Below are 9,169 nucleotides of genomic sequence, written 5' to 3' on the forward strand. Positions count from 1 at the left end.
GCGTGAAATCCGATCAGTTGCCAATTTTCTCTCTCCTGGGCCTATAAAAGCAGGCCCTTAGGAAAAATTTTTATCTTCATCTTCATTGTTGTGTACTTCATTGTTGTGTACTCCCACGGATGGCGCCAATGAAGAAACGTGGATCTACTCACTGGTAGCAGATCTACTTTCCTCGGGTTTTGATTGTACTATTTCACCGATGGTTCTTCTGGATCTGTGTTCTTCCACCTACAAAATGAACAACGCCGTTAACTTACCCCTCAGAAAGGGACAGAGGGGTCCTCTTTGGGGTAACCCTCCGGCGTGAGAATAAGTATATGTAGGAGAAGATAATAATGTGAGAGTAAGGGAATCTGGAGAGTATTGCTTAATAGTTGAATACTGTATGATTGTGTGACTGTGTTTTTGTATATCTTTCCTTGTGGAGTTGATGTTGTATTTATAGTGCTAGGGTTTCCACTGATTGAGCTGGGACCAAATTAGGGTTTTGTTGGCCTCCTCCAATCGATTTGCGCCACGTGTCCTTGGAGACACCTGGTGCTTTTTCATTGGTTATAATCACGTGGTAACCCATGAGTCATGCTGAGCTGTCCACCTTTCATTTAGCAGCTGTCAACAACAGCATATCCTTATTCCTTAAAAAGATGCCTTCTGGAAGGTTGTCTGACGTGCACAATCAAGGTTGCCCTAATCCTGAATTGGATAAGGACGAGGTTGATTATGTGCATGTGTGATATGCGCCCATCCTGAGGATGCGCGAGGTCTTCTCTTATTCTCACGCGCAGATATTTCATGCGCAGATGTGATACGCACAAGCATGTAATACACGTCACGCGCGGATGCCCCACGCGCAGCTGCGCCATGCGCAACTGTGATATGGGTGGGCATGTATGATGCGCGAGTATGTGATATGCGCCGCGCGCGGATGCGCCACGCACGATGTGATATGCATAAGCATATATGATGCGTGAGCATGTGATACGCGCGAGCATATGTGATGCATGAGCATATGTGATGCTTGAGCATATGTGATATGTGCAAGCATGTGATGCTTGAGCATATGCGATATGCGCTGTGCGCATAAGTTTTGGCTTTGTGCCTTGATAATATCTTTGATTTCTAATGTCTTGTATATATCTTGTGGGTTGACCCGCCCCGCTCGATGTTGAGGCGGGTACATACCTCTTCACTTAACTTCACCAACTTATAACTTATTAATTTTTAAAAAGTAATAAGGTGTTTGGGATTACTTATACTATGAGAGGAAAAGTTTCATAAGTTATAATGCTGTAACTTATTAACTTAATGAAAAGTGGTAACATAAGGAATCCCAAGCACCCCCTAATTAGTTTGACTTTCAAAATCAACGCTAGGCTTCAGTCTTGAAATGCCTGTCACGATGTTGTGGTGTTAATAAACAAATACTAGTAGTATTATCACCTGAGAAATGATTATCCTTTTAGGAGTTAATAATGTGTAATAATATGGACCTAGAAAAATAGATGCAGAGCCCAGATCAAGTAAGTACTTCTAGTTATGCAAATGCGGAGGATGCATGCTTCAATGTTAAAGATCTTAGTTGCATATATTCTTTCATTTTAAACTTTCTTTTCTCCTCTTACAGAACATATTACTATTCCTGTTATTTTGTTAATAATTTCATTTTATTCTGTGTAAGCATTGTTTCATTTTGATTCTAAAAGAATTCTTGCAGGATCCACCTTTATTCGTAAATGTCTTTGTGATCTAGACGATAGTTTAGATTCTTTTCTTAGACAGGGAAAAAGCATTAACAGAAAAAAATGATTTCATTTACTGCATATTTGCCTTTCATATCAAGTATACTTTTCAATGTTAAGCTCAAGTGAATCTTGTTGCTGTAGATAGTGCTAGAGAGAGAGAAAAGGCCTCTAATATAGAGACAAAATCTTTGGTTTTTTCTTTCCTTCTTTCCGAACATATGGTTGTAAGTATTGTTCATTTTGATTGTAAAAGAATTTGTGCAGAATCCACCATTATTCATCATCATCTTTATTTAGATTCTTTTCTTAGACATGTAAAAAAGAATCAACAAAATAAACAGAAAAATTTATATAATTGACTGCATAGTTGCGTTTCTTTTCAATATTTTGAACGCTTTTCCTTATTGTTCGATTACTTGCTGCTGAGGACATTCTTTTCCTATTCTTCATGTACACAAAAAAATGTTGTTGGGTTTCTAATCTCTTTTTAAAATCTTTGTTTTCCTTCTATTTGAGTCAATGAAGATCGCTACTTTTGTCGGGTGACATCAAATGTGACAAAAGGAGGTGCAGTAAGTTGTAACAAAAAAAGCTTAGATACCTGTAAAATGAGGGACCCCAATTTGATCATTAAGTTGAAGAGGGGCATTTGTTATTATTGTATTTTTTATAAAATAAGGTTTTCTTATTGGAGTGACTAGTGAGAAATTGTATAGTTTTTCTGTTGTGTAGACTATTATTTGTTATATATTTAATTTTTTATCGTAAAGAGAGAAAGAATTGGTGTCGGTATGGTTTGAGTGATTACTCAAGGTCTGCGTATTCGGTTAATCAAGGAGGCTTAGGTGGCAATATAAAGCTGGCAAAAACTATTGCTGCCTATGCGCGCAATGAGGGCTAGATGGACAACATGTAAACTCGGTTTATATCCGTTTCTTGCTTTTGATTCTTGTTATAATTCAAGGGTGTTCTTCACTGAACCTCGAGGGTAAGCTTACAATCTTTTACAAAACTTATTGGTGGACTTTTGTATATTATTTATTAGTTTTAACGTGTTTTAGGTGGTTTGCAATTGGAATGTAGGTCTGGCTTTGTTGGACTTTCGGGCAGGAGTATCTCATGATCCATTTGCTGCCTTCACAAGCTGGAATCCTAATGACCATGATCCCTGCTCATGGTCTAATGTTCATTGTGTCGATGGTAATGTTCATGTGCTGTAAGTGGTTCCTCTTTTCTTTTGATATTATGGAATATGGGTAGTTATAGGTTGTTTTGAGTATTAAATGATAAACTGTAGCCATTTTAGTCTTTTGAGTGAATTGAGCGCTGACAGTAACTCATTGGATTAATTTTAGGACTAAGTTTTGTGCATATGATAATTGATAGATAGTATTGATATTTTTTTTAAATAAGTGAGTTTTGATGTGTTTTTTGTTTTTGTCTCTAGGAATCTTAATGGGCTTTCTTTGGAAGGAGTGTTAGCACCTGAGATTGGGAACCTCACTTGTTTGAGATGCATGTGAGGCTCTTCTATTTTGTCATTGCGTTTTGATAAATCTGTTGCTGTTTGTATTTTGTAGTTTATTAGTGTAATCAAACCAGAGTTATCAAATGCATAGGCCTCGCCCGGGGCCTAGGCGCAACAAAAGCGAGGGCCTAAGAAAAAAGGCGCACTTAAATAAAAAACTTAAAAATATTTTATGTATATCATCATCATCATGAAAGATAATAAAATGTTATGTATATGAAAGATAATACTATTCTTCAAACAAAATTTAAAAAAGCTATTATGCAACATTTATTATCATCTAATTTAGTACCAAAAGTTCTAAAATCGTCAACATTCAACTGAAATTCCAAAACTTGAATAATAAAATGTTCAATGTAATTCTTTTGCTTGTCTTTTATCTTCTCATGTTTCTGTCATAGACAACGCTGAAGCGCTCGCTTAAGAACTAGAAACACATTTATTGAGCCTCACCTGAAAAATGGGCCTAGGCCGCAAGAGACGATGGCTTTAATAACTATGAACCAAACTTGGAATAAAGATTCATGACCTCCTTTTTTATTCATGTTATAATGACACAGTAGATGTAGGTTGAGAAAAAAGTAAGTCCTTTTAGGGAATTATGGTATGCAGAATGTTGGTCTAAAATGGTCATCATCCATGCTTATGGCTAATATTGTTTTGCTAGATGTGAGTCAACGTTAAGAATCATATTTTATATATTGTTTTTTATATTATTTCTTTCTTTTTGGACTAGTGTTCTCTCACAGAACAAGTTTTCGGGAGTTATTCCAAAAGAGCTTGGTGAACTGATGATGCTGGAAGTACTGGACTTGAGGGATAATAACTTTAGTGGGCATATTCCATCAGAGCTTGGAAGGATGCCTTCACTAAAATGGTTGTAAGTGAAATAAGTCAGTCCCTCTGTTCTCTTCTGAGTTTTTATATCAAATGTAGACCAGCAGTTTAGCTTTGTTACAATTCAATGAAGATTATAATTGTTTATTAGAATTTACTCTAGGTTGCTCTGTAACAACAATCTTGAAGGCTCTATATCCTTGGAACTCATGACTCCAAACTTTCTCTATGAAATGCAATGTGATGAAAACCTTTTATCCTTTGTTGCCAACGGGATTGGATGTCTAAATATGAAATTTGGAAGATGGTAAGACACTTCTCATTATTATATTTAGTTTAGATATGGATGTCTGTTTAGTCACTGTCTGGATGAGCCAATTACACCGATGGTCCCTGTGTATGGCCATGTTGCGGTTTTGGGACCAAACAATGAGAAATTGCAAGTTTAGACCAATAGTTTGCCAAAATATTACACGTTAGGTCCTTAAAGTGGATGTCAGTTAACTTTTCCTTTACATTTGTAAGAAATGACTCAAATGCTTTCTAACATTTGGTGAAAACTATTGGTCTAGACATGTAGTTTCTGAAAGTGTGGGGCCAAAATTGCAATAAGGCCATGTTTTTGAAGACCATTCTTTTTATTAGTTTTTAAAAATAGTAGTAGCTGTAATAAGAGCTTTACAAGGGATGGTGTTAAGCTTAACTGTTTGTCAAATTCTTATGATTCAGGATGCAGTAGTGTAGTAGATAAAGTTAGAGATCAAACCTATTATATCACCTCTAAATAGTTGCGTAATCACTTTATCAGAATTTCTGTCAAAACTCATATCCAAACAAACTCCTTTGAATCTTGCGCAGAATTTTTTAAGCAACAATCACCAAATGAAGCTTTAAAGCTTGTTTCCACACCTCATTGTATTACATTTATTCATTTCTTAATATGAGTGATTGGTGCTGAAAATTTGTGTTGTATATTGACAGCATATGGCAGGGTGGTTCTAAACTTCAACAGAAAGCTGGTTCTCTTCTAACACAAATCAAAGAAACAGTTATTGGTTACCTCAATCTCTTCCAACTGTAAGAAAGTTTGTCCATAAATTGCAAATCTATGCTTCAATTTTATGTTATACAATTAATTTATTTTATCTTCTGCTTTCTTTGCCAAAGTTTCAGGAGCCCCTCAACCACTTGCACTATGAATGAAAAGTGTAAGTTAAAAGAACACACGATCATTGTCGGGTCACCATATTCTAGAAAAATACTAATATTGTTACTTATTTCTGGACTTGTGTGTGTGAATGAATCAGTAGGGGAATCGGAAGCAGAAATGATGGAACATGTTGTACGACGAAAGCTAGCAGAACAATCTTCAAACCTAGCAGCTGTACCATCTCCAAGGGACAAGATTGCACCACCTATGATCATAGCTCTACCAACGACTAGAAGCAGTGGATCATTTCCCGCTGTACCCAAACCACCACCATCACCGCCACCACCACCAAATCTTACTCCAGAAAGTGAAAGAGATAAGTGGAAGATTTGGGTCATAATAAGTTTTTGTGTACTTATGCTTATTATCCTTGCCACAGTGCTCTGGTGCGTGTGTAGAAGCCGAGCAGTTAAAACCATAGGTTCTTGGAGGACTGGTATTAGTGGACAGTTGCAGAAAGCTTTTATTACAGGTAAGTCGTACATTAGTTACAACTTTGGGCTTGCAATAACTAATTATATTTTGTTACAGGTGTTCCAAAGCTAAACCGCACAGAGCTAGAAACTGCATGTGAGGATTTCAGCAATATTATTGAAACAAGAGACGGGTATACACTATACAAAGGAACATTATCTAGTGGAGTCGAGATTTGTGTAGCGTCGACCTCCGTTTCCAGTCTCAAAGAGTGGTCAAAACGTGCAGAATTAGGGGTTCGTAAGAAGGTTTGTTTATCTATTATATAGGGTATCTACCATCTATATGATATGCATCTAACATATAGATATTTTTGCAAACTGTATAGATTGATGCATTGTCACGAGTGAATCACAAAAACTTTGTTAATCTTCTCGGTTATTGTGAGGATGATGAACCTTTTGTCAGGATGATGGTGTTTGAGTTTGCTACTAATGGCTCACTCTCAGAGCATCTACATGGTGATTACTCACTTTTTTTTTAATATATTTGTATAATGTTGTTTCTTTAGATGCTTTTTAATTGCAGTTTTGGTCCCTATGGTGAAACCCAAAACGCGGGATTCAACCCCGTCGGTACTGAATCGGTACCAATTGCAAAAAATATGACCACCACAGGGACCAAAACTGCGTAACTCCCCCCCCTCCCACCACCACGGGATTGAATCCTGCGTTTTGGGTTTCACCACAGGGACCGAAACTGCAATTAAGTCTAATGAAATTGTTGTTATTGCTACAGTTAAAGAGCTTGAACATCTTGATTGGAATTCGAGGTTGAGAATCATAATGGGAACTGCTTATTGTCTTGAATACATGCACGAATTGGATCCTCCTGTACCTCACACCAATTTGACCTCAAGAATGATCTGTTTGACAGATGATTATGCACCCAAAGTAAATCGTCTTTTCTTTTTTTTGCTTACAGTTATTACCAAATGTTATAACATTTTAGTGAGAAATGAAGAAGTTACTAAAAGAATGGGGTTTCTCAGGTTGCGGAGATGGGTTTTTGGAAAGATTTAAAGTCAAAAGCAAAGGTATCTGCAGATTCTGAATCAGAGCATTCACTGCGGCCACTTACTGACACCGAGACAAACGTTTACTGTTTTGGTATTTTAATGCTTGAAATCATTTCTGGCAAGCTTCCTCATTCAGACCAGCAAGTGCCTCTTGTAGATTGGGTAAGACCTCATATTACTAAAAAGTTGTCTTGTACCATTGATTCATGTTCAGATTGGTAGTTAGAGATGGTGACACTTGGGGTCGGTTAATGGGTCAGAAGGGTATTGTTTGGTGGTTGAAACATGTTGGGTTGACCAGAAATTTGGTCTCAGATTGTTCAAATCTTTATACCTATACAACTAATGTGTCGAATATGATTACATAAATGATCTCAAGGGCTGTAAATGAACGTGAACAGTTCATTTATATTTGTTTGTTTGTTTAATAAATGAACAAGGAATTATGTTCGATTAATTAAATAAAAAGGACATGAACAAAGGTCGCGCTTGTTCAGTTGTTGTGAAAGGTGTTAGTTGATCTCATTTACGTTCGTTCATTAATGTTTTGTTTACGCTCCTTTATTTAGTTACTAGCTTTTGAACCCGTGTATTACACGGGATTTGTCAAATAATAAAAATAAAAAGATCAATTATTTGAAAAAAATGAACAAAATTAAAGGTAAAAATAAAATATATAGTACAAACAATAAGATGTCTATAATCTCAAATTTACAAAATCGATTTGACCAATTACCCGTGGATAACTATGATGAATGAGATAAAACTTTAAAAAATTAGAATGAAAATTATAACTCATTTCTCAAAATTGTTTTGTCTCATGACCTATAGATTGTTAGAATAAATAAGATGAGAAATTAAATAATTAAAAATGAAATTATAACCCATTTGTCAAAATTATCTTGACCCATGACCCATGGATTGTTAGGTAGAATTAAATGAGAGATTAGAGAATTGGAAAGGAAATTATAACCCATTTGTCAATATGGTTTTGCTCCATAACCCATGGATAAGTCAAATGAATGAGAAGAGAGATTAGACCAAGAATGAATATGGGATTGCCACATCATCTTCATTATTTTCTTTTATTAGTATAGTTAGATTCTCTTATTAGTTTATCATCTTAACTTTTATACTAGAAATCCTAAATTTATATTTCTTTTGGTTTGATTTATGTCTATCTGTTTTTCGTTTGTGTTTGTTTATGAATATAGTGAACGAACACAGATGAACACGAACAAAATCAATTTCTTAATAAACAAACACGATCAAGAAATTACGTTTGCTTTGTGTTCGTGAGCCATTCGCTTGTCCAATAAATGTTTGTTTACAGTATTGTTTGTTTACAGCCCCTATTAGTTATTGATCTCATTTCAGTAGTTCATTTTGAGTTTAGGATATTGGTGGGAGCCTGTGAGTTTTTCTTAACGGGTTTTGTGAAGTGATAATCATTCATTTATCTGTGCAGGCTGCACATATCTAAACGATGAAAGAAACACGAGTGACATAATCGAGCCCACATTAGAATTTTTTTAAGCAACACGAACTTGACTTGATATGTGAAGTTATTGAAGAATGCATTCAGCAGGATGCTCAAAAGAGACCGACAATGAAAGAAGTGGTTATCAAATTGAAGGAAGTGCTAAAGATTTCACCAGATCAAGCAATTCCTAGACTCGCCTCTTTGGTGGGCCGAACTTCAGATCTTATCGGGCGAGACAGCATAAACAAACAAGTACCAAAGATACTTGATACGGTTTGTTATTGATATCATTGTTTGTGTCCCGTGTGCGATAATTGTTTATATGTTTTTGAAAATGGTTTGTCAAGATTTAACAGTTTGTGTCCAGTGTGCGTGTGAAGGTTCTTGAGTTAACGATAATATTGTTTGAACTAAGATTTATGCTGAATTTGTATTTTGAGTGTTAATTTAGAGAGTTTAGTTATGTGTAAGGTTGAAAGTTTTCAGACAAACCAGTTAGCTTAATGCTTGTTCAGTGTAGACCGTTTTTAGGCCGTTGAGGAAGGTCACCAATAGATTAAACTGAAACCGAGGAACCTGAATTCATGCGTGTTAGTTAGGCTATGATTTATACAAGTCTGTTAAGACATTTATCCCATCACAAAAACCAAAGGAAACAATTATCCGATTCAACTAACAAGCAACCTGTTCAAATTTGGGTTTTCGAATGAAGATTTCAAGTATACAAGTAGGTTTGTTTCCTTTGGGGTTACAAGAACAAGGTTTGCTTAGATATGACCGTGTCTAGAGGTGCGCAATATCGGGTTTTATTAAAACCCGGAACCGGTTTTTTTGTCATCGGGTAAAGAATGGAACCGGTTCTAGTCAGGAACCGGAC

General features: G+C 35.9%; 1 pseudogene across 1 annotated transcript; it reads left to right on the forward strand.

Moving 5' to 3' along the window:
* The first annotated feature begins 2,452 nt into the window (after nt 1-2,452).
* LOC143576270 (protein MALE DISCOVERER 2-like) lies at nt 2,453-8,747 on the forward strand (annotated as a pseudogene). The gene is made up of 14 exons (XR_013142924.1): nt 2,453-2,730; nt 2,826-2,958; nt 3,190-3,261; nt 4,007-4,150; nt 4,271-4,414; nt 5,089-5,184; nt 5,275-5,315; nt 5,415-5,789; nt 5,849-6,039; nt 6,120-6,252; nt 6,530-6,684; nt 6,783-7,027; nt 8,201-8,222; nt 8,335-8,747. The product of XR_013142924.1 is annotated as a protein MALE DISCOVERER 2-like (transcript).
* The last annotated feature ends 422 nt before the right edge of the window (nt 8,748-9,169 follow it).

The sequence above is a fragment of the Bidens hawaiensis genome, unplaced genomic scaffold, assembly GCF_021521415.1.
Source record: "Bidens hawaiensis isolate Kalapana, Puna unplaced genomic scaffold, B.hawaiensis_p1.1 tig00000142_1, whole genome shotgun sequence".
In the NCBI taxonomy this organism is placed as follows: Eukaryota; Viridiplantae; Streptophyta; class Magnoliopsida; order Asterales; family Asteraceae; genus Bidens; species Bidens hawaiensis.